The sequence below is a fragment of the Oncorhynchus tshawytscha genome, linkage group LG26, assembly GCF_018296145.1.
Source record: "Oncorhynchus tshawytscha isolate Ot180627B linkage group LG26, Otsh_v2.0, whole genome shotgun sequence".
In the NCBI taxonomy this organism is placed as follows: Eukaryota; Metazoa; Chordata; class Actinopteri; order Salmoniformes; family Salmonidae; genus Oncorhynchus; species Oncorhynchus tshawytscha.
The window spans coordinates 30164614-30188980 of NC_056454.1; the positions used below are offsets into that span (position 1 = coordinate 30164614).

The window sequence follows — 24367 nt, forward strand, 5'->3', positions numbered from 1 at the left end:
CCACATACACTACATGACCAACAGTATCTCTATATCGGCTGGCCTTTATTTTACCCAGACAAGATCGACCGCAGGCTTCCTTTCCCCTTTTCTGTTCCCTGGATGTAAAGCGATTTTCCGCACCTGAAAACGTCCTTGCTCGTTTCATAGGCAGTCAACCCGTCTGTCGAGTCGTGCACGGCGAACCGTGGTTGGCGCGCGCCTATCGCGCCCCACTCCGTATTTATTTTTTTTATACCTAAACAGGAGGAAGCATGCGCCAGAGCTCGCGGGAGAGAAAGAAGAGTGTTGACAGCAGCGTCGCATCTCCGTCTTTCGAGGTTTAAATCAAAGGATTACAGCATCAATTATTTTCGTCCAGAGTCTATGAAAACTTCAGTTTGAAACGGTACGATACAGGCTGGCTTCTTTGTGAAATACTTGCGTCTTATGCGCGTCGATTTCTGTGTGTTTCTGACAGTGTGTGATTGTGGTAGGCCATCTATCGAGGTTTCGCTGCTGGTAATGTCCTGTTCCAAGGCAGCGGTGTCATCTCTTATACCAACTACTGCATGGTTACAACCATTATTAACCTAGTGAGATATTTACATCTGGACAGAGGTTGTGGTGTGATTGATTGGGTATTGAGAGATTGGGGTGTGATTTGGGTATTGAGATAAACTGCCAGAGAGAGATAATGCCTATAGCACGCTAATATAATGTTGCCATGCCATATTGAACATGTTGGATGTTTCCATTTATTTCAGGCTATTTGTTGATTGACATTGGCATGGTTTTAAAGACATACAATTTGATTATTGAAATATTATGTTCTGCCAGAGTTATATAGCCTAGCGGAGCCTGAAATACAGACTTCCAACAGCGCATGGGAGCCACGCAATTTGATGGAACCACAGTTCATAATTGCTAAACAGTTTAGCCTACTATTCGATGTAGACCCATTTGCTAGTTTAATCCACTGTTTTAAATGTTTTTTTATTTTTTTATTTTTTTTTATAGACAAATAGAAAACTGTTAGCTAAACCTGGGATCTATTTAGGGTCAAATCAGCCTAGCATGCTAGTACTTCAGAAAACCATTATTGGTATGGCGAGAAAGAGCATGTTGGTTAAGTGTATCCAGAGAGCGATGCTTTTACTTTGCCACAGTGACGGTGAGTCAAACACTTCAGCTCGCTGCCTGGTGGATGCCCTTGATAACACGTCACCTGGGCAACCGATTCAGCACCAAGGAGAGTGGAGAGAGGGGGGGGGGGAAATCATTCGGGAAACGTTAGCGTGGTTAGATTGGTAACACTCATAGTGCTGTGTGTGGACTAAGTGAAGTGAATATAACTCAGCATGAATTACACAATGTGCCTAATGGAACCTCGGCTAAGAGCCTTTGGATGAAAAATCTTATTTGATATCTCAGTTAGTAATATCTCAGTTAGCCGCACTGTGTGTGTGTCTGTCTGTCAGACTATGCAAGAGAACATGAGCCATCTATAGAACTAACTGTGCCTTCTATTACATTAGAAAATACAATTATAATTACAATTATACAATTATAAAATACAATTATACAGCTTAAAGCCAGTGCAGCTGGTAACAAAGGACCATCATGTCGGAAAGGTTTGGCCTTGAAGTCTGTATTAGATGTACTTTCCATATAGGCATAGATATAGACAGGCTGTTGAGTAAAAAATAAAAAATTAACATTTCCCCCTGAGAATTACAGTAGAGAGAGACAGGGTGCAGGGGCTGGTGGTTGAGCTAGTCTTAATTGAAATTGCAAATTAAATTTTCCATCTATTAATTGAATTGTTGCAGGCTGCAAATTTGGCCAACCGTATTAATTGTATTTATTAAGGACAAAATGCAATGTTTGATTACAGATGAATTTGAGATAATATAATTATGATATGTCTTAATACTAAACAGATGAGGGAATAATGAAAAGCAGAGAAGGCCTTTCAGAGACCAAACAAACATCCTTCACTGCAGGCTGGTGAGTGATGTTACATTAACGTGATTCAGACAACTAAATATTAACTCACAGATTGGAAGAGAGAGAAAGGAGGAGAGTGGAGAAGCTGGTATAAAGTTGACAACATAACAACAACAGTCAAATTTCCCAGGGGGCATTGGGGTTGTTTTGGAAAACATGGCATGAGTTCAGAGAAGATAACTGAAGTCAGTAAACAACAGCCTCAACCATTAAAACAATCACCACTGAGCAGAGACCGAGAGAGAGACCGGGAGAGAGACCGGGAGAGAGACCGGGAGAGAGACCGGGAGAGAGACTGGGAGAGAGACCGGGAGAGAGACCGGGAGAGAGACCGGGAGAGAGACCGGGAGAGAGACCGGGAGAGAGACCGGGAGAGAGACCGAGAGAGAGACCGAGAGAGAGACCGAGAGAGAGACCGAGAGAGACCGAGAGAGAGACCGGGAGAGAGACCGAGAGAGAGACCGAGAGAGAGACCGAGAGAGACCGAGAGAGAGACCGAGAGAGAGACCGAGAGAGAGACCGAGAGAGAGACCGGAGAGAGAGAGACCGGGAGAGAGACCGAGAGAGAGACCGGGAGAGAGACCGAGAGAGACCGAGAGAGAGACCGGGAGAGAGACCGAGAGAGAGACCGAGAGAGAGACCGGGAGAGAGACCGGGAGAGAGACCGGGAGAGAGACCGGGAGAGAGACCGGGAGAGAGACCGGGAGAGAGACCGGGAGAGAGACCGAGAGAGAGACCGGGAGAGAGACTGGGAGAGAGACCGGGAGAGAGACCGGGAGAGAGACCGAGAGAGAGACCGGGAGAGAGACCGAGAGAGACCGGGAGAGAGACTGGGAGAGAGACTGGGAGAGAGACCGAGAGAGACCAAGCGAGAGAGAGATGGGAAGAGAGAGACTGAGGGAGTGAGAAAGGGAGATGGTTGAGTCAACTCTTTACATTCACACCTCTCTATATTGAATGAATCCAGTGACCTTGCATATTATTGCTGTATAAATGGCATAATATAACACCAAATCACAGAGTTAACAGGATGGCACTGCTGTTCATTTTGTACACACAAACACAGCTCTACCTCCATTGACCCCACACCGTTCCTCACACACACAACCACTGGCACTGATTACTGTGGCAGTTACTGATGAGCTGTTACATTATAGCCTGGTTCTGCCCCTTTAAATAGGTTCAATACATAATCAAGTCTACAATTACAGACCTGATTCAGAATTTGTGTTTAAAAGAAACACAAGCTGTGTTTGCCATCGATCCCCAGCCAAGGGAATTAGACCTTCTCTCTCTCATCTCTCTCTCATCTCTTGATTTTAGTAACACTCCCAGCTGGGTCCTGTAGGCAGACACAAACTATGTTTGGAGATTTAACGGGACAGAATACACAGCTGCTGTGTGTGTGAGAGTGTGTTAGCTGCATGTCTGTATCTTGCTGTCGTTATGGAGCCAAATGGAAATGGACATTGGAGAGCCTGAGGAGGAGATGGTGATGGGATTACCCATGGCATGCCTCTCCTCTTCACATCTTCACATGCATTCACATGCACACACACACCCTCAGTGGTCATTGTGTGAATTAGAAAGCTCTTCAGTCACAGTCTTTCCTTCGCCCAGGGCTCTGACTGCTGTTTCCTCCCTGGCTGTCTCACACTGTGGTGGGAGAATCTCCCCTCATGTGTGACTACTGTCAGATATGGCCTGTGTGAGTAAGTGTGTGTGTGTGTGTGTGTCTGTCCATGTGTGTGTGCCTGTTTGCCTGCCTGGGTGTGTGCCTGCTTGACTGCCTGTGTGTGTATGTGTGTGTGTGCCCAATGTTAAGCTTCTGTCAGTCAAGGAAAGTTGAACTCAAGTCAGTCAGGCTGAGACTTGGCAGCAGATCAGACCAGGCACATCTAATTGGGATTGAAGCACATGGAACAACAGGCAGGAAATACAATTAGCTGCCTCTCTGCCTGCTTGCCTGCCAGCCTGCCTCTCTGTCTGAGGGTGAGGGAGGGAGGGAGGGAGTTCAGCTTTATCTGACTATTAGCTTGTTTTTATCGTGTGTGTGTGTGTGTGTGTGGTGAAACGGAAATGGCATGCATTCAGCACAATCTATCTTTCATCAGTTAAAAACTTCTTAGGGATCGATATGACAACAGCCAGTGAAAGTGCAGGGTGCCAAATTCAAAACAACAGAAATCTCATAATTGAAATGCCTCAAACATACATGTATCTTATATCGTTTTAAAGGTAATCTTGTTGTTAATCCCACCACAGTGTCTGATTTCAAATAGGCGATTATGTTAGGTCACCACCAAGCCAAAGAAAAACTCTGCCATTTTTCCAGCCAAAGAGAGGAGTCACAAAAAGCACAAATAGAGATCAAATTAATCACTAACCTTTGATGATCTTCATCAGATGACACTCATATGACTTCATGTTACACAATACATGTATGTTTTCTTTGATAAAGTTCATATTTATATAAAAAAAATCGGAGTTTACATTGGCGCGTTACGTTCACTAGTTCCAAAAACATCCGGTGATATTGCAGAGAGCCACATCATTTTACAGAAATACTCATCATAAATGTCGATGAAAATTCAAGTGTTAGACATGGAAATATAGATATACCTCTCCTTAATGCAACCGCTGTGTCAAATTTTAAAAAACTTCACGGAAAAAGCAAACCATGCAATAATCTGAAACGGCGCTCAGAAAACAAATAAAATTTTCCGCCATGTTGGAGTCAACAGAAATCAGAAATTACATTATAAATATTCCCTTACCTTTGATGATCTTCATCAGAATGCACTCCCAGGAATTGCAGTTCCACAATAAATGCTTGGTTTGTTCGATAATGTCCATTATTTATGTCCAAGTAGCTACTTTTGTTAGCGCGTTAGGAACACGTATCCAAACGCTCATGCAGGTCAGGCATAATTTCGGACAAAAACTTCAAAAGTTATATTACAGGTCTTAGAAACAATGCAAACTAAGTATAGAATCAATCTTTAGGGTGTTGTTATCATAGTCTTCAATAAAGTTCCAACCAGAGAATTCCTGTGTGTCTAGAGTAACCTGACTCATTCAGCTCGTATTCAGCCCCACAACACAGTAGAAGCCTCATTCAAGTTTCTAAAGACAGTTGACATCTAGTGGAAGCCCTAGGAAGTGCAACTTCATCCATATCCCACTGTGAAGTGGAAGTTTTAACATTTAACATTTTAACATGATCCTTTAAAATATGTAAAACAGCTACTTTTCACACAGTATGCATGTTCTGAACAGTCACATTTTCCTTTGGTTGAAGTTGTTTTTATTTCTGTGTAGAGTAGTTATAGTTAATGAATTGGCTGTGGTCTAGCACTTCCAGTCCTGTTTAAAGATGGAGAGAATACTGTGGTAAAAGAATGAGGCTAGCTCTTTTGAGGGGTGTTTTTCTACTTTCCCCCTGTGATATTTAAGTCCTTTAACTAGGCTGGGTTCTAGCTGGCTGGCCGTGTGTGTGTGCGTGTGTTTGTCTAAGTGTGACTTGCTTTTAGGGCTGGAATTCTCAGTATGTGCATCAGGGTCTGGACTATGCCTTAATTTGTCTTTGGAGGGAGGTGTGTGTGTGCAAGTAGTGTACTCCCTGTATGTGTGTGTGTGTGTGTGTGTGTGTGTGTGTGTGTGTGCATGTGTGCGCGTGTGTTTGATGTATTAGAGGGGTTAAACAGGGGTGTTGTAGATAAGGACCAGACTCTCGCTCTTCCTATTACCAAAGAAGAATGACAGCGGCCCCACACACTCTTACACACAACACACACACACCCACACACAAAAACACACACATACACACATATACACACACATATACTGTAGTGTATACTGTTAAATGTGTTTGCAAGACAAGCCATCATGAGTCTGATTCGATATGTATCTATCTAACATTCCTCATGGCTGATTAGCCTTGGTACTGTTTTTCATTTATTTCACCTATCAGATTAGGCTATTTGGTGCTGTTTTTCATTTATTTCACTAGTCAGATTTGCCTTGGTGCTGTTTTTCATTTATTTCACCCGTCAAATTAGCCTTGTTGCTGTTTTTAATTAATTAATTTCACATATCAGATTAGTCTTGGTGTTGTTTTTCATTTAGTTCACTAGTCAGATGAGGCTTTTTGGTGTTGTTTTTCATTTAATTCACCAGTCAGATTAGCCTTGGTGCTGGTTTTATTAATTTCACCAGTCAGATTAGGCTATTTGGTGCTGTTTATCTTTTATTTCACAAATCAGATTAGCCCCGGTGTTGTTTTTCATTTATTTCAACAGTCAGAATTGGATATTTGGTGCTGTTTTTCATTTATTTCAGAAGCCAGATTAGCGTTGGTGGAGTTTTTCATTTATTTCACCAGTCCGATTAGCCTTGGTGCTGTTTTTAATTATTTCACCAGTCAGAATAGCATTGTTGTTGATTTTCATTTATTTCACCAGTCAGAATAGCCTTGTTGTTGTTTTTCATTTATTTCACCAGTCAGATTACCATTTGTGTTGTTTTCATTTATTTCACCAGTCAGATTAGCCTTGGTGCTGTTATTTCATTTATGTCTTTCAACTATTAGATTAGCCTTGGTGCTATTTTTCATTTATTTCACCAGTCAGATTAGCCTTGGTGCTGTTTTCCATTTATTTCACCAGTCAGATTTGCCTTGGTGTTGTTTTTAATTTATTTCAACACTTAGATTAGACTTGATGCTGTTTTTCATTTATGTTACCAGTCAGATTAGGCAATTTGGAGCTGAGTTTCATTAATTTCACCAGTCAGATTAGCCTCAATGCTGTTTTTCATTTATGTTACCAGTCAGATTAGCCTTGGTTCTGCTTTTCATTGATTTCAACAGTTAGATTAAGCTATTTTGTGCTGTTTTCTTTTTTTCATCAAGCAGATTAGCCTTGGCGCTGTTTTTCATTTATTTCATCAATCAGATTAGCCTTGGCGCTGTTTTTCATTTATTCCACCAGTCAGATTATCCTTGGTGCTGTTTTCATTTAGTTCACCTGTCAGATTAGCCTTGGTGCTGATTTTCATTTATTTCACCAGACAGGTTAGCCTTGGTGCTGTTTGTCAATTATTTCACCAGTCAGATTACCATTTGTGTTGTTTTTCATTTATTTCCCCAGTCAGATTAGGCTATTTGGTGCTCTTTTTCATTTATTCCACCAGTCAGATTAGGCTATTTGGTGCTCTTTTTCATTTATTCCACCAGTCAGATTAGGCTATTTGGTGCTCTTTTTATTTATTCCACCAGTCAGATTAGGCTATTTGGTGCTCTTTTTATTTATTCCACCAGTCAGATTAGGCTATTTGGTGCTCTTTTTATTTATTCCACCAGTCAGATTATGCTATTTGGTGCTCTTTTTCATTTATTTCACCAGTCAGATTAGGCTATTTGGTGCTCTTTTTATTTATTCCACCAGTCAGATTAGGCTATTTGGTGCTCTTTTTCATGTATTCCACCAGTCAGATTTGGCTATTTGGTGCTCTTTTTCATTTATTTCACCAGTCAGATTAGGCTATTTGGTGCTCTTTTTCATTTATTCCACCAGTCAGATTAGGCTATTTGGTGCTCTTTTTCATTTATTTCACCAGTCAGATTAGGCTATTTGGTGCTCTTTTTCATTTATTTCACCAGTCAGATTAGGCTATTTGGTGCTCTTTTTCATTTATTTCCCCAGTCAGATTAGGCTATTTGGTGCTCTTTTTCATTTATTCCACCAGTCAGATTAGGCTATTTGGTGCTCTTTTTCATTTATTTCACCAGTCAGATTAGGCTATTTGGTGCTCTTTTTCATTTATTTCACCAGTCAGATTAGGCTATTTGGTGCTCTTTTTAATTTATTCCACCAGTCAGATTAGGCTATTTGGTGCTCTTTTTCATTTATTCCACCAGTCAGATTAGGCTATTTGGTGCTCTTTTTCATTTATTTCCCCAGTCAGATTAGGCTATTTGGTGCTCTTTTTCATTTATTTCACCATTCAGATTAGCTCTGGTGCTGTTTTTGCTCTCCCTTTGATGCTCTACTAGACATCTAAATTACATTCTGGGTTGGAAATCCTTATAAGAACATTCACTCCCATTTGTTTTGTGACTCCTATCTTCAAGTCATGCTTTTTGTTGTTAGAAGGAGGTGGAGATGAGGGCCCTATATGTAATGGTTTCAATGGCATGTGGTATTATTATTCGTATCGAAAATGTTGTGAAATATTTACAAGTTGTTGGACAGAATCAGTACCATGAATACCATACAGTTTACTATATTTCCAGGTAAATAAAGGAAGTTAGTTGTGCCCACTGTAGTGGCCATTGGCCAACCAAGCCATCCTCATATTGTATGTTTTCTGGTCTACAATCAGAGCAGGGGGAAGGTTTGGCATCTCTTCTCTCTACTGACCAGACATGGACTGCCATAGATACTGCAGCGCATCGTAGAATATCACTTTACACTCTGATGCTGTTATACACTTAGTTGAGTGTTTGTGCGTGTGCTTTTGTGTGTGTTTGTGTTTGTGCGTGTGCTTTTGTGAGACAACGAACGAGACCTGCCTCTGATTGAGAAACATACCAGGCCAAACATATAAACACAACATAGAAAAAAGAACATAGACTACCCAACCCAACTCACGCCCTGACCATACTAAAACAAAGATATAACAAAGGAACTAAGGTCAGAACGTGACAGTACCCCCCCCAAAGGTGCGGACTCCGGCCGCAAAACCTGAACCTATAAGGGAGGGTCTGGGTGGGCATCTGTCCGTGGTGGCGGCTCTGGCTCTGGCGCGGGACATGGACCCCACTCCACCATAGTCTTTGCCCGCTTCTTTACCCGCCTCATGACTGACGGGCAGCTCTGGCAGCTCCTGACTGACGGGCAGCTCTGGCAGCTCCTGACTGACGGGCAGCTCTGGCAGCTCAGGACAGACGGGCGGACCTGGAGGTAGGAGACGGAGAGACCCACCAGGCTGGGGAGACCCACAGGAGGCCTGGTGCTTGGAGGAGGCACCGGATGGAACGGGCTGTGGGGGAACCCTGGCGCGCAGCCTTGGCACCACTTCTCCAGGCTGGATCACCATTTTAGCCCGGACCATCCAGAGTGCAGGCACAGGTTGAAGGTGGGGGAGCACTGGAGATCTGGTGCATAACACTCGCACCTCTCCCTTAGGCTCAATACCCACATTCGCCCGGTACGGGCGGAGCGCACGCATAGGACGCACTGCACCCTCCCAGCACGCCGGAGACACGGCACGCAGCGCCGGCGCAGGATACCCTGGGCCGAAATGGCGTACTGGAGACCAAACACGCTGGGCTGGCACAACACGCCCTGGCTGGATGCCCACTCACGCTTGGCACTTGCGGGGGGCTGGCCTATAGCCCACCGGGCTGTGAGCGTGTACTGGCGACACCATGCGCTTGACTGCATAACACGGTGCCTGACCAGTACTGCGCTTCTTACAGTAGGCACGAGTGGGCTCAGGTCTCCAACCTAAATCTGCCACACTCCCCGTGTTCCCCCCCCACAAACATTTTTGGGGCTGCCTCTTGTGCCTGTCGCACTGCCGTGCTGCCTCCTCATATCGCCGCCGATCAGCTTTCGCTGCCTCCAGCTCTGCCTTGGGGCGGCGATATTCCCCAGCCTGTGCCCAGGGTCCTTTTCCGTCCAAAATCTCCTCCCATGTCCATGAGTCCGGAGATCGCTGCTGCCCGATACCACGCTGCTTGGTCCTTGGTTGGTGGGTGATTCTGTAATGGAATTCGTCTTCCTCTGACGAGGAGTATGAAATGTCGGACCAATGCGCAGCGTGGTATGTGTTCATGATGATTTATTTTACTGAACACTGAAAATACAAAATAACAACGTGAAAATAAACGAAAACCGAAACAGTCCTGTAAGGTGCGTAAAACACTAAAACAGAAAATAATCACCCACAAAACACAGGTGGGAAAGGGCTCCCTAAGTATGATTCTCAATCAGAGACAACGAACGACACCTGCCTCTGATTGAGAACCATACCAGGCCAAACACATAAACACAACATAGAAAAAAGAACATAGACTACCCAGCCCAACTCACGCCCTGACCATAAGAAAACAAAGATATAACAAAGGAACTAAGGTCAGAACGTGACAGTGTGTGTGTTTAGGTGAATGTGTGTTTTGGGTTCATTACAAGGTTTAGATATGGTAACATCATGTAGATACACATACTATACCAAACATTAGGAATACCGTCCTAATTTTGAGTTGCACCCTTTGCACCCCCTTTTGCCTCGGAACAGCTTCAATTCGTTGAGGCATGGTTCCTTTGTTATATCTTTGTTTTAGTATGGTCAGGGCGTGAGTTGGTGTGGGTAGTCTATGTTCTTTTTTCTATGTTGTGTTTATGTGTTTGGCCTGGTATGGTTCTCGACAAGGTGTCGAAAGTCTTCCATATGAATGCTGGCCCATGTTGACTCCAATGCTTCCCACAGTTGTGTCAAGTTGGCTGTATGTCCTTTGGGTGATGGACTGTTTTTGGTACACACAGGAATCTGTTGAGCATGAAAACCCCAGCAGCATTGCAGTTCTTGACACAAGCTTAGCAGCTACTACCATACCCCGTTTAAAGGTACTTCAGTCTTTTCTCTTGCCCATTCACCCTCTGAATGACACACACACAATCTCAAGGCTTAAAAATCCTTCTTCAACCTGTCCTCCTCCCATTCATCTACAGTGATTAAAGTGGATTTACCACGTAACATTAATGAGGGATCATAGTTTTCACCTAGATTCACCTGGTCAGTCTATGTCATAGAAAAAGGTGTTCTTAATGTTTTGTACACCAGTAAATATCAACGTTAGACTGAGGCCTGAACACTTTGTGATGCTCATGATGTTCTGATAGGTGTGTGAGTAAAATGTAAACACATTTCAGACAGACAGTCCAACTGTCCTACAGATACTTATGGAAAGCATTCTTCCACTGCTAGAGAGAGAGTGTGTGTGTGTGTGTGTGTGTGTGTGTGTGTGTGTGTGTGTGTGTGTGTGTGTGTGTGTGTGTGTGTGTGTGTGGACATCAGTACATAGAGCCAGTATAGAGACAGTGAGGGATGTGTCCTTAGTACAGGCCAGTCTACCAGTAGGAACAAAGAGTGATCATTGCAGTCAGTCTGTAACACTGGGAACAAGCTGCCTCTCTCTGCTAGCCTGACAGAGACACACACTCCTGCTGTCACAACACTGACTGGGCTTTACTACTGGAATAGCCTCAGAATATTTCTCCTTCTATCCCACATTAATGTTAAACCTTACGAGATGTATGTAATGCAGTGAGAGGTGTAGGTTTTATTAAAACAGTTGTTGAGGGAGAGGATGAGAGCTGTCTCTGCAACCCATCCCCCATCTCTCTTCTCCATCCCCCTCTTCTTCTCCATCCCCTCTCCTTCCTATCCCCCTCTCTCATCTCTCCCCATCCTCTCTCCTCCTCCTTCTTCTCTCCATCCCCATCCCCCTCTCCTTCCCATCCCCCTCTCTCTTCTCTCCCCATCATCTCTCCTCCTCCTTCTTCTCTCTATCCCCATCCCTCTCTGCTCTGTGTCCTTGTTTGGACAGGGAAAGGGGATCCCTAGTCAGTTGTACAACTGAATGCTTTCAACTGAAATGTGTCTTCAGCATTTAACCCAACCCCTCTAAATCAGACAGGTGCGGGGGGGCGAAGGCCAGTGGCATATTCTATATAGAATAAAACAGGGACAGCGCTGCCAGAGGTGGTGTGTGTAAAGCCCTGCATGCTGCTGTGGGGTGATGGGATGTTTCTGGACAGTAATGGATGCTGAGAATGGAAGGAATCAGAGTGGCTGTCTGCCTTTTCTATGATTGTTTGTGTGTGTGTGTGTGTGTGTGTGTGTGGTGTGTGAGTGTGTGTGTGTGTGTGTGTGTGTGTGTGTGTGTGTGTGTGACAATAGGGGACAATAGACTTGCCTTCAAAATACTTGTTTATTACCAATGTGTTTCGCCTTCATCAGGGAACAGGTTTTTTGTTATTCCTAAAGTCCCTGCTTCCACCATTCCTCATCTTAACCCGCATTTCAGTGGAGGGATGTTATGAGCAGAGGGGGATGATAGGATAAAAGAGAGATGACCCAAAACTGTTAATGGACTAAAATAGGTCATCTTTCTATAGCGCCTTCTGTTTTAGCCTAGATACTTAAATTTCTCTGTTTTAGCCGAGCTACTTACATTTCTCTGTTTTAGTCTAGATACTTTAATTTCTCTGTTTAGCCTAGATACTTAAATTTCTCTGTTTTAGTCTAGATACTTAAATTTCTCTGTTTTAGTCTAGATACTTAAATTTCTCTGTTTTAGCCGAGCTACTTACATTTCTCTGTTTTAGTCTAGATACTTTAATTTCTCTGTTTAGTCTAGATACTTTAATTTCTCTGTTTAGTCTAGATACTTTAATTTCTCTGTTTAGTCTAGATACTTTAATTTCTCTGTTTTAGTCTAGATACTTTAATTTCTCTGTTTAGTCTAGATACTTTAATTTCTCTGTTTTAGTCTAGATACTTTAATTTCTCTGTTTAGTCTAGATACTTAAATTTCTCTGTTTTAGTCTAGATACTTTAATTTCTCTGTTTTAGTCTAGATACTTAAATTTCTCTGTTTTAGTCTAGATACTTAAATTTCTCTGTTTTAGTCTAGATACTTTAATTTCTCTGTGTTACTTTTCTGTACCGAACTCACTTCCTATTACTTGCAGTCAATGACCAAATGGCCTGGAATGTTATTCATATATTTTATGATTTCATCATTAATAACAATTATCAAAGAAATGAACCCTGACCCTAATTGTAACCCTAACCCTAAACCTAACCCCTAAGCTTAAAATAGCTTTTGTCCTCTTAGGGATGTGGGAAATTAATTATTATCTTTGTTTTACTATCCTTGTGGGGACCTTTGGGTATTATAGGTCCACACAAGGGTAAAAGACCCAACCCAACACACACACACACAACACCAACACACACACACACACACACACACACACACACACACACACACACACACACACACACACACACACACACACACACACACACACACACACACACACACACACACACACACACACACACACACACACATGCATGCAAACACACACCGGCTGTGCTTGGGCAGGCTGTTTCAGTGGTCCAGTGGGGTGCTAGCATCAGGCGAGTCAATATTTGGAGTTTGTCACGGAGGTGAGAAAACGTTCACATCTATAACGATCAACCATCTGGAGAAGGCTAACTACAGCAAAATAATCATTTTTAAACCCCCCCAAAACAATATTATATCCTTGTAAATTAGTAACATACATGTTATTTTAGCTAGTGAACTGAATATTTATTTTGAGTTGATAATATGAAAACATCATTTTATGACCATTAAAAAAGTTATATATTTAATATTGTAAATTTCACTCAACTGTAAGTATTGTTGCCTGCAATACATTATGTTCACACAGAGCCTCTCGATAATCAGCAGGCAGAGGGAGGTGATGTTACACGTGTACCTGTCACAACTCACACACCTTTCTTGGAACCTCTGAATTAATGTTGCTTAGCAACAGGAGGAGACGGGCATCTATTAAATTTGTCATTCGATTGATGTTTACCTTCACCAGCCTATCTTTTAAAGACACGAGAGTAGGAGCAGAGGCTAGAGGTGGACATGGGATTGGGCTGATCTCCTTGTACAGAGTGTTTCTAGGAATCCCAGTCTGTCAGTCAGTTATCTGTGTTGCTCTGTCACTGTGAGAGGAGGACTTTTGGATACAGACGGACATTAGAAGATAGGGGACCTCTCATCTCCCTCTTCTATTTATTATCGTCAAATGAAGTGCTCACTCACTCACAGACCTCCCCAGGAAAAACACAAAAACACACACACACACACACACACACACACACACACACACACACACACACACACACACACACACACACACACACACACACACACACACACACACACACACACACACACTGTGCTCACCCTCTCTCAGTCCTCCCTGGGTCATGTAGACAGTCAGTGCAGCACCTGACTACTGAGTATTTAGTGTTATTTAATTTCTCTCTCTCCCCTCCTTCATCCCCCTCTCTCTCTCCCCCTCCTTCATCCCCCTCTCTCCGTCTCTCTCTCCCCCTCCTTCATCCCCCTCTCTCCGTCTCTCTCTCTCCCCTCCTTCATCCCCCTCTCTCCGTCTCTCTCTCCCCCTCCTTCATCGCCCTCTCTCTGTCTCTCTCTCCCCTCCTTCATCCCCCTCTCTCCGTCTCTCTCCCCCTCCTTCATCCCCCTCTCTCTGTCTCTCTCTCGCACTCTCTTTCTCTCTCTTGCTCTCCACCCCCCCCTCCTCCTCTCCCTCCCCTTTGCTGTCTCTCCCCCTCTCCCTCCCCCTTGCTGTCTCTCCCCCTCCCTCCCCCTTGCTGTCTCTCTCCCTCTCCCTCCGCCTTTGCTCTCTCCCCCCTCCCTCACCCTCTCCCTCCCCCCCTTGCTGTCTCTCTCCCCTCTCCCTCCCCCTTGCTGTCTCTCTCCCCCTCTCCCTCCCCCTTGCTGTCTCTCCCCCTCTCCCTCCCCTTGCTGTCTCTCTCCCCCTCTCCCTCCCCCTTGCTGTCTCTCTCCCCCTCTCCCTCCCCCTTGCTGTCTCTCTCCCCCTCTCCCTCCCACTTGCTGTCTCTCTCCCCCTCTCCCTCCCCCTTGCTGTCTCTCTCCCCCTCTCCCTCCCACTTGCTGTCTCTCTCCCCCTCTCCCTCCCCCCTTGCTGTCTCTCTCCCCCTCTCCCCCCCTTGCTGTCTCTCTCCCCTCTCCCTCCCCCTTGTTGTCTCTCCCCCTCTCCCTCCCCCTTGCTGTCTCTCCCCCCTTCCCCCCCTTGCTGTCCCTCTCCCCCTCTCCCTCCCTCTTGCTGTCTCTCTCCCCCTCTCCCCCCCCTTGCTGTCTCTCTCCCCTCTCCCTCCCCCTTGCTGTCTCTCTCCCCCTCCCTCCCCCCTTGCTGTCTCTCTCCCCTCTCCCCTCCCCTTGCTGTCCCCCCCTCTCCCTCCCCCTTGCTGTCTCTCTCCCCCCCTCCCTCCCCCCTTGCTGTCTCTCTCCCCTCTCCCTCCCCCTTGCTGTCTCTCCCCCTCCCTCCCCTTGCTGTCTCTCTCCCCCTCTCCTCCCCCTTGCTGTCTCTCTCCCCCTCTCCCCCCCCTTGCTGCTGTCTCTCCTCTCTGTCCTCCCCCCCTCCCCTTGCTGTCTCTCTCCCCCTCTCCCCCTTCTCTCCCCCCCCCTCTCCCTCCCCCTTGCTGTCTCTCCCCCTCTCCCCCCCTTGCTGTCTCTCTCCCCTCTCCCTCCCCCTTGCTGTCTCTCTCCCCCTCTCCCTCCCCTTGCTCTCTCCCCCCTCTCCCTCCCCCTTGCTGTCTCTCCCCCTCTCCCTCCCCTTGCTGTCTCTCTCCCCCTTCCCTCCCCCTTGCTGTCTCTCTCCCCCCTCTCCCCCCTTGCTGTCTGTCTCTCTCCCCCCTCTGCCCTCCCCCTTCCCTGTCTCTCCTCCCCCTCCCTCCCCTTGCTGTCTCTCTCCCCTCTCCCTCCCCTTGCTGTCTCTCTCCCCTCTCCCTCCCCCCTTGCTGTCTCTCTCCCCCTCTCCCTCCCCTTGCTGTCTCTCTCCCCCTCCCTCCCTCTCCCCTTGCTGTCTCTCTCCCCTCTTCCTCCCCCTTGCTGTCTCTCTCCCCCTCTCCCTCCCCCTTGCTGTCTCTCTCCCCCCTCTCCCTCCCCCTTGCTGTCTCTCTCCCCCTCTCCCTCCCCTTGCTGTCTCTCCCCCTCTCCCTCCCCCTTGCTGTCTCTCTCCCCTCTCCCTCCCCCTTGCTGTCTCTCCCCTCTCCCTCCCCTTGCTGTCTCCCTCTCCCCTCTCTCCCTCCCCCTTGCTGTCTCTCTCCCCCTCTCCCTCCCCCTTGCTGTCTCTCTCCCCCTCCCTCCCCCTTGCTGTCCCCCTCCCTCCCCCCCCCTTGCTGTCTCTCTCCCCTCTCCCCCCCCTTGCTGTCTCTCCCCCTCTTCCTCCCCCTTGCTGTCTCTCTCCCCCTCTCCCTCCCCTTGCTGTCTCTCTCCCCCTCTCCCTCCCCCTGCTGTCCCCCTCTCTCCCCTCCCCTCTCCCCTTGCTGTCCCTCTCCCCCTCTCCTCCCCCTTGCTGTCTCTCTCCCCTCTCCCTCCCTTGCTGCCCCCTCTCCCTCCCCCTTGCTGTCTCTCTCCCCCTTGCTTCTCTCCCTCTCCCCTCCCCCTTGCTGTCTCTCTCCCCCCTCTCCCTCCCCCTTGCTGTCTCTCTCCCCCTCTCCCTCCCCCTTGCTGTCTCTCTCCCCCTCTCCCTCCCACTTGCTGTCTCTCTCCCCCTCTCCCTCCCCCCGTTGCTGTCTCTCTCCCCCTCTCCCTCCCCTTGCTGCCCCCTCTCTCCTCCTCCCCTTGCTGTCTCTCTCCCCCCTCTCCCTCCCCCTTGCTGTCTCTCTCCCCCTCTCCCTCCCCCTTGCTGTCTCTCTCCCCCTCTCCCCCCCTCTCCCCTTGCTCTCTCTCCCCCTCCCCCCCCTTGCTGTCTCTCTCTCCCCCTCCCTCCCCCTTGCTGTCTCTCCACCCCTCTCCCTCCCCCTTGCTGTCTCTCTCCCCCTCTCCCTCCCCCTTTGCTGTCTCTCTCCCCCCCCTCTCCCCTCTCCCCCCTTGCTGTCTCTCTCCCCCTCTCCCTCCCCCTTGCTGTCTCTCCCCCTCCCTCCCCCTTGCTGTCTCTCTCCCCCTCTCCCTCCCCCTTGCTGTCTCTCCACCCCTCTCCCTCCCCCTTGCTGTCTCTCTCCCCTCTCCCTCCCCCCTTGCTGTCTCTCTCCCCCTCTCCCTCCCCCCTTGCTGTCTCTCTCCCCCTCTCCTTCCCCCTTGCTGTCTCTCTCTCAGCCCTTAGCTCCAGGTGGCTACTTACCTTACTCTCTGGCTAATTTCTCTTAACATTTAGAAGAATTAATTGCCGTCTGAACGTGTCAGCGTGTCTTAAAATGTTTACTGGTCTAGTTAGAGCTGTTTTTCATGGGGTTGCCACAATTACTCAGGGCTTTTAACATGAACTATAAAAACAATATAATGTAGCTGTTTGAAAATAAAAAAGCTTCATTCTTAGCCAAAGTGATTTAAATTGAGTGTTTAGACAGTCTTGTAATCACATAGAGTTTATTATGATTTGAGTTGACAGGACAGAGGTGAGCATGTCATTTTGTAATTATTTGTCTGAATGTTGTCTTAATGTTTATTAGTGTGCCACATTATTCTCAGTTAGTGTGTGTGTGATTCTTTCTCCAATAAGCTCTCACAGTTCATCCATGTTTCTCAAACGGCAAATGTAGTTGTGGTTACTTCTCTGTATCATTCCAAGGTTAAGTTTAGGCATTAACTCCAAAAGGTTAAAGGGAAGAAAGAAAAAAGAACTCAACTTCATATTCATCATCTCCAGCACCACTCCAACATCAACATATGTGAAAATGGCAAGTTTCTATGTTTTGTAGTAAAATAGATAGAGGAAGATACTTTTAGTCATGTGGTGTATGTGGACACCTGCTTGTTGAACATCTCATTTCAAAATCATGGACATTAATATGGAGTTGGTCCCCCCTTTGCTGCTATAATGGCCTCCACTCTTCTGGGAAGGCTTTCCACTAGATGTTGGAACATTGCTGCAGGGACTTGCATCCATTCCGCCACAAGAGCATTAGTGTGGTCGGGCACTGATGTTGGGCGATTAGCCCTGGCTCGCAGTCGGTGTTCCAATTCATCCCAATGGTGTTCGAAGGAGTTGAGGACAGGGGTCATTTGTGTGCAGACCAATCAAGTTCTTCCACACCGATCTCGACAAACCTTTTCTGTGTGGACCTCGCTTTGTGCACAGGGGCATTATCATGCTGAAACAGGAAAGGACCTTCCCCGAACTGCTGCCACAAAGTTGGAAGCACAGAATCATCTAGAATGTCATTGTATGCTGTAGCATTAAGATTTCCCATCACTGGAACTAAGGGGCTTAGCCCGAACAATGACAAAAAGTCCCAGACCATTATTCCTCGTCCACCAAACTTTACAGTTACTGTTGCATTATGCATTGGGGCAGGTAGCATTTTCCTGCCATCCGGCAAACCCAGGTTCGTCCGTCGGACTGCCAGATGGTGAAGGTTGATTCATCACTCCAGAGAACGTGTTTCACTGCTCCAGAGTCGAATGGTGGTGAGCTTTACACCACCCCAGCCAACGCTTGGCATTGCGCACGGGGATCTTAGGCTTCCGTGCGGCTGCTCGGCCATGGAAACCCATTTCATGAAGCTCCTGACTAACTGTTCTTGTGCTGACAATGCTTCCAGAGGCAGTTTGGAACTTGGTAGTAAGTGTTGCAACCGAGGACAGATGATTTTTATGCACTTAAGCTCACAGAACGGGACCTCTGAGTGCTGATGTGGCCTACCACTTCGCGGCTAAGCCGTTGTTGCTCCTAGATGTTTCCACTTCACAATAACAGCACTTACAGTTGACCGGGGCAGCTCTACCTTGGCAGAAATTTGACAAACTGACTTGTTGGAAAGGTGGCATCCTATGACGGTGCCACGTTGAAAGTTATTGAGCTCTTCAGTAAGGCCATTCAACTGCCAATGTTTGTCTATGGTGATTGCATGGCTATGTGCTCAATTTTGTACACCTGTCAGCAACGGGTGTGGCTGAAATAGCTGAATCCACTATCTTGAAGGGGTGTCCACATACTTTTGTATATATAGTGTAAGTGTTTCCAATGACATCATCAGTGTGAATCGTGAGAGATTTGAATCAATAATGAGTAAGCATTGCCTACTAATTGGTTGATGATGTCATAGAGAAAGAGTTTCAATCTTTTTTACAACAAAACATAGAAACGCACCATTTTCACATATGTTGATGTTGGGGTGGTGCTGGAGGTGATGAATATGAAGTTGAAAATTGTGAAACTTCCCTTTAAGGTAAGGGTTAAGGTTTGGTATAGGTTTAAAACTAAAATATCTTTCTATCGCTGGATTTGAACGTGCAACCTTTGGAATCACCAGCAGATGCTTACGGCCATCCCCGTCCACAATAACCTTCTTGAAGGTAACAGCGCTCACTGTTACTTATAGTGGTCGGTTTCCACGTCATCTCTCGACGTCCTCAGACACGGCTAGACGTCGAATACAGACTTGTATCACGGATGACCTGGCTGTCTTTCTATCAAGTGAATGTGGTGAACAGTGGCAATAAAAAGTATGTGAACCCTTTGGAATTACCTGGAGTTCTGCATAACTTTTACATAACATTTTATCTGATCTTCATCTAAGTCACAACAATAGACAAACACAATGTGCTTAAACTAATAACACACAAATTATTGTAATTTTCTTGTCTGTATTGAATACATAATTTAAACATTCAGTGTAGGTTGGAAAAAGTATGTGAACCCCTGGGATAATGACTGGAGTCAGCTAACCTGGAATACAATAAATGAGACGAGGTTGGAGATTTTAGTTAGAGCTGCCCTGCCCCATAAAAAGCACTCTCAAGATTTGAGTTTGCTATTCACAAGAAGCAGTGCCTGATGTGAACCTTGCCTTGATCAAAAGAGATCTCAGAAGACCTAAGATTAAGAATTGTTTCCTTGCATAAAGATGGAAAGGGTTACAAAAGATTCTCTTAAAGTCAGTCTGCGGTAAGACAAATTGTCTATAAATGGAGAAAGTTCAGCACTGTTGCTACTCTCCCTAGGAGTGGCCGTCCTGCAAAGATGACTGTAAGAGCACAGCGCTGAATGCTCAATGAGGTTAAGAAGAATCCTTGAGTGTCAACATCTCTGTTGACCAGTCTACAATACGTAAAACATTTAACAAGAAAAAAAACCATTGCTGCACATCTGAAGATCGCAAAAGAGCACCTGGATTTCCCACAGCGCTACTGGCAAAATATTCTGTGGACAGATTAAAGTAAAAGGAAGGAACACACAGCACTATGTGTGGAGAAAAAAGGCACAGCACACCAACATCAAAACCTCATCCCAACTGTAACGTATGGTGTAGGGAGCATCATGGTTTGGGCCTGCTTTGCTGCCTCAGGGCCTGGACAGCTTGCAATCATCGACGGAAAAATGAATTCCCAAATTTATCAAGACATTTTGCAGGAGAATGTAAGGCTAGGTCCACAACAGAAGTTAGGTGATGCAACAGGACAACAACCCACAAGACAGAAGTAAATCAACAACAGAATGGCTTGAACAGAAGAAAATACGCCTTCTGGAGTGGCCCAGTCAGTCCTGAACTTCTGGAGTGGCCCAGTCAGTCCTGACCTTCTGGAGTGGCCCAGTCAGTCCTGAACTTCTGGAGTGGCCCAGTCAGTCCTGACCTTCTGGAGTGGCCCAGTCAGTCCTGACCTTCTGGAGTGGCCCAGTCAGAGTCCTGACCTTCTGGAGTGGCCCAGTCAGAGTCCTGACCTTCTGGAGTGGCCCAGTCAGAGTCCTGACCTTCTGGAGTGGCCCAGTCAGAGTCCTGACCTTCTGGAGTGGCCCAGTCAGAGTCCTGACCTTCTGGAGTGGCCCAGTCAGAGTCCTGACCTTCTGGAGTGGCCCAGTCAGTCCTGACCTCAACCCAATTGAGATGCTGTGGCATGACCTCAAGAGAGCGGTTCACAGCAGACATCTCAAGAATATCGCTGAACTGAAACAGTTTTGTAAAGAGGAATGGTCCAAAATTCCCTCTGACCTTTGTGCAGGTCTGATCCGCAACTACAGAAAACGTTTGTTTGAGGTTATTGCTGCCAAAGGAGGGTCAACCAGTTATTATATCCAAGTGTTCACATACTTTCTCCAACCTGCACTGTGAATGTTTACACGGTGTGTTCAGTAAAGACATAAAATATTGTTTGTGTGTTATTAGTTTAATCACACTGTGTTTGTCTATTGTTGTGATTTAGATGAAGATCAGATACAATTGTATGACCAATTTATGCAGAAATCCAGGTAATTCCAAAGGGTTCACAGACTCCCCCCCCACTGTATATGTGTGTCCTCTCCTGTGACTGGTGTCTTTGTGTCCTCTCCAGTGACTGGTGTGTGTGTGTCCTCTCCTGTGACTGGTGTGTGTGTGTCCTCTCCTGTGACTGGTGTGTGTGTGTGTCCTCTCCTGTGACTGGTGTGTGTGTGTGTCCTCTCCTGTGACTGGTGTGTGTGTGTGTCCTCTCCTGTGACTGGTGTGTGTGTGTGTCCTCTCCTGTGACTGGTGTGTGTGTGTCCTCTCCTGTGACTGGTGTGTGTGTGTCCTCTCCTGTGACTGGTGTGTGTGTGTGTCCTCTCCTGTGACTGGTGTGTGTGTGTGTCCTCTCCTGTGACTGGTGTGTGTGTGTCCTCTCCTGTGACTGGTGTGTGTGTGTGTCCTCTCCTGTGACTGGTGTGTGTGTGTCCTCTCCTGTGACTGGTGTGTGTGTGTGTCCTCTCCTGTGACTGGTGTGTGTGTGTCCTCTCCTGTGACTGGTGTGTGTGTGTCCTCTCCTGTGACTGGTGTGTGTGTCCTCTCCTGTGACTGGTGTGTGTGTGTGTCCTCTCCTGTGACTGTGTGTGTGTGTGTCCTCTCCTGTGACTGGTGTGTGTGTGTGTCCTCTCCTGTGACTGGTGTGTGTGTGTCCTCTCCTGTGACTGGTGTGTGTGTGTGTCCTCTCCTGTGACTGGTGTGTGTGTCTCTCCTGTGACTGGTGTGTGTGTGTCCTCTCCTGTGACTGGTGTGTGTGTGTGTCCTCTCCTGTGACTGGTGTGTGTGTGTGTCCTCTCCTGTGACTGGTGTGTGTGTGTCCTCTCCTGTGACTGGTGTGTGTGTGTGTCCTCTCCTGTGACTGGTGTGTGTGTGTCCTCTCCTGTGACTGGTGTGTGTGTGTGTCCTCTCCTGTGACTGGTGTGTGTGTGTGTCCTCTCCTGTGACTGGTGTGTGTGTGTGTCCTCTCCTGTGACTGGTGTGTGTGTGTCCTCTCCTGTGACTGGTGTGTGTGTGTGTCCTCTCCTGTGACTGGTGTGTGTGTGTGTCCTCTCCTGTGACTGGTGTGTGTGTGTCCTCTCCTGTGACTGGTGTGTGTGTGTGTCCTCTCCTGTGACTGGTGTGTGTGTGTGTCCTCTCCTGTGACTGGGTGTGTGTGTGTCCTCTCCTGTGACTGGTGTGTGTGTGTCCTCTCCTGTGACTGTGTGTGTGTGTGTCCTCTCCTGTGACTGGTGTGTGTGTGTGTCCTCTCCTGTGACTGGTGTGTGTGTGTGTCCTCTCCTGTGACTGGTGTGTGTGTGTCCTCTCCTGTGACTGGTGTGTGTGTGTGTCCTCTCCTGTGACTGGTGTGTGTGTGTCCTCTCCTGTGACTGGTGTGTGTGTGTGTCCTCTCCTGTGACTGGTGTGTGTGTGTCCTCTCCTGTGACTGGTGTGTGTGTGTGTCCTCTCCTGTGACTGGTGTGTGTGTGTCCTCTCCTGTGACTGGTGTGTGTGTGTCCTCTCCTGTGACTGGTGTGTGTGTGTCCTCTCCTGTGACTGGTGTGTGTGTGTCCTCTCCAGTGAGTCATTCATGTTGCATCAGTCTCCTGTGAAGTGCTCAGGGTTGAAATGTATTGAACTGTATGTGTAACATGATCCTCTTTCCCTTCCCATCAGCACCACAGCACAGGGAGGGGGTGTGTGTGTGTGTGTGTGTGTGTGTGTGTGTGTGTGTGTGTGTGTGTGTGTGTGTGTGTGTGTGTGTGTGTGTGTGTGTGTGTGTGTGTGTGTGTGTGTGTGTGTGTGTGTGTGTGTGTGTGTGTGTGTGTGTGTGTGTGTGTGTGTGTGTGTGTGTGTTAAATCTGTACCGAGCTTTAGAGAGCCTCTAGGGCTAAAGTGGGGGATACATTCTCACACTCTCCTCACATCTGTCTCTCTCTCTCTCTTTCACACACACACTGCAGTCTGTGGCGAGGGTAGATGTTTCCCATCCAGTCTAATGCATGCAGAGTGGTACAGTGATATCCAGCTGAAAGAATAGTTAAAAATGTAATGACTTTTGCAGAAGGCTGTGATTTCATTGGAAACAGTTGGGCGCGCAAGGCAAAATCTCTAATCCCCTTTATTGAAGGGACTCTCAGTGATCTTCCTATGGGAATTCTCCCCCCATAACACTCTGTGGAGGGTGGCAGGAGGGAGAGAGGAGGGGGCAGGAGAGGGCGGGCTTCCATGAAATCCCTTTGTTTCAGTATTCCCATTAAAAGTCAGCTAGGATAATCACATAATGCGAGATTTATAACATACGGTTAATCTCAGAATATGATCACATCTCTTCCAAATTTAAATGATATATCCCAAAAGGTTTTTTTAATTAAACGTGTTCAAGGTGTGATTTGATTCAGTTCTAAAAAAAAATAGCTAAAGTTGCCTATATGTGTTTCTTTACCTTTTTACATTCCCAAAGATAGTTTGTTTAACAGAGGTTTGGATTGGCTAACCTGGAGACAATGGAGACTGCAACATTTGATCTACAGATTCAGAAGACCCTTCCTTTGTCCTGTGATATGGCTGATAGCAGATCTACGCTGTAGTTATACATATTTAAAATGCAATAGGCTCTGCTTCACCTGTCTCTGTCCTGTAGGCACGTCCAGTGGGCTGCAATGCATTGTGCATAATAACATATCACATAGCAACCTTGCTGTATCAGAGGATGAATGAGGACGTGAAGGGGAGAAGAGTATATCTGAGACAGTTTATGTACAGTAGAATGTGAAGCCTCTGTTCTATTTATACTCAGTCAGTCAGGAGACACTACTGGAGTCCAATCAGGAAACAAGGGCTTACTGAATACATTCTGTAGAGTACGCATGCTATTCAATGAGGAAATGGAAGGATGCTGTACACATTAGGGTTGAATATTTTCCTGGTATTTTACAAATGTTCCATCCTGAGAATAAATCTCTTTTCTAACCCGGTGTTTCCCGCCAAAACCGGAAGTGTCATTCAAAAGCATTATAAAGCATATATTGTAAATAGGCCTGTCTGGATTTGATCTGCTTTGATCGAAAATTCAATCCCAACGCTACCTGAGCCCGATGAGCAATACATATTTTATGTTTTATGAGGCCTACATTAAAGTATTTTTAATGAGCCCAAGCCCCCCAAAAATCAAATGATTGTGCCATTATTCAATACATACAGTGGGTTCCAAAATTACTGGCAACCCTGACTGTCAAAGCACAAACAATACTTAAAAAAATATAAACAATATAATTATAGAGATGAACTCAAAATACCAACATGTGAGAAATACTGTACTTTATTAATGTTTCAATGGAATCAACCAAAATCATACAAT

At 46.4% G+C, this 24367-nt stretch overlaps 1 protein-coding gene across 1 annotated transcript in view; it reads left to right on the top strand.

Moving 5' to 3' along the window:
• The first annotated feature begins 220 nt into the window (after positions 1-220).
• enox1 (ecto-NOX disulfide-thiol exchanger 1) overlaps positions 221-24367 on the top strand; it is an 84785-nt gene continuing 60638 nt past the window's right edge. The window contains exon 1 of the mRNA XM_024389539.2: positions 221-388. The gene's annotated coding sequence lies outside the window, so the exon portion shown is untranslated. The remainder of the gene's footprint in view (positions 389-24367) is intronic.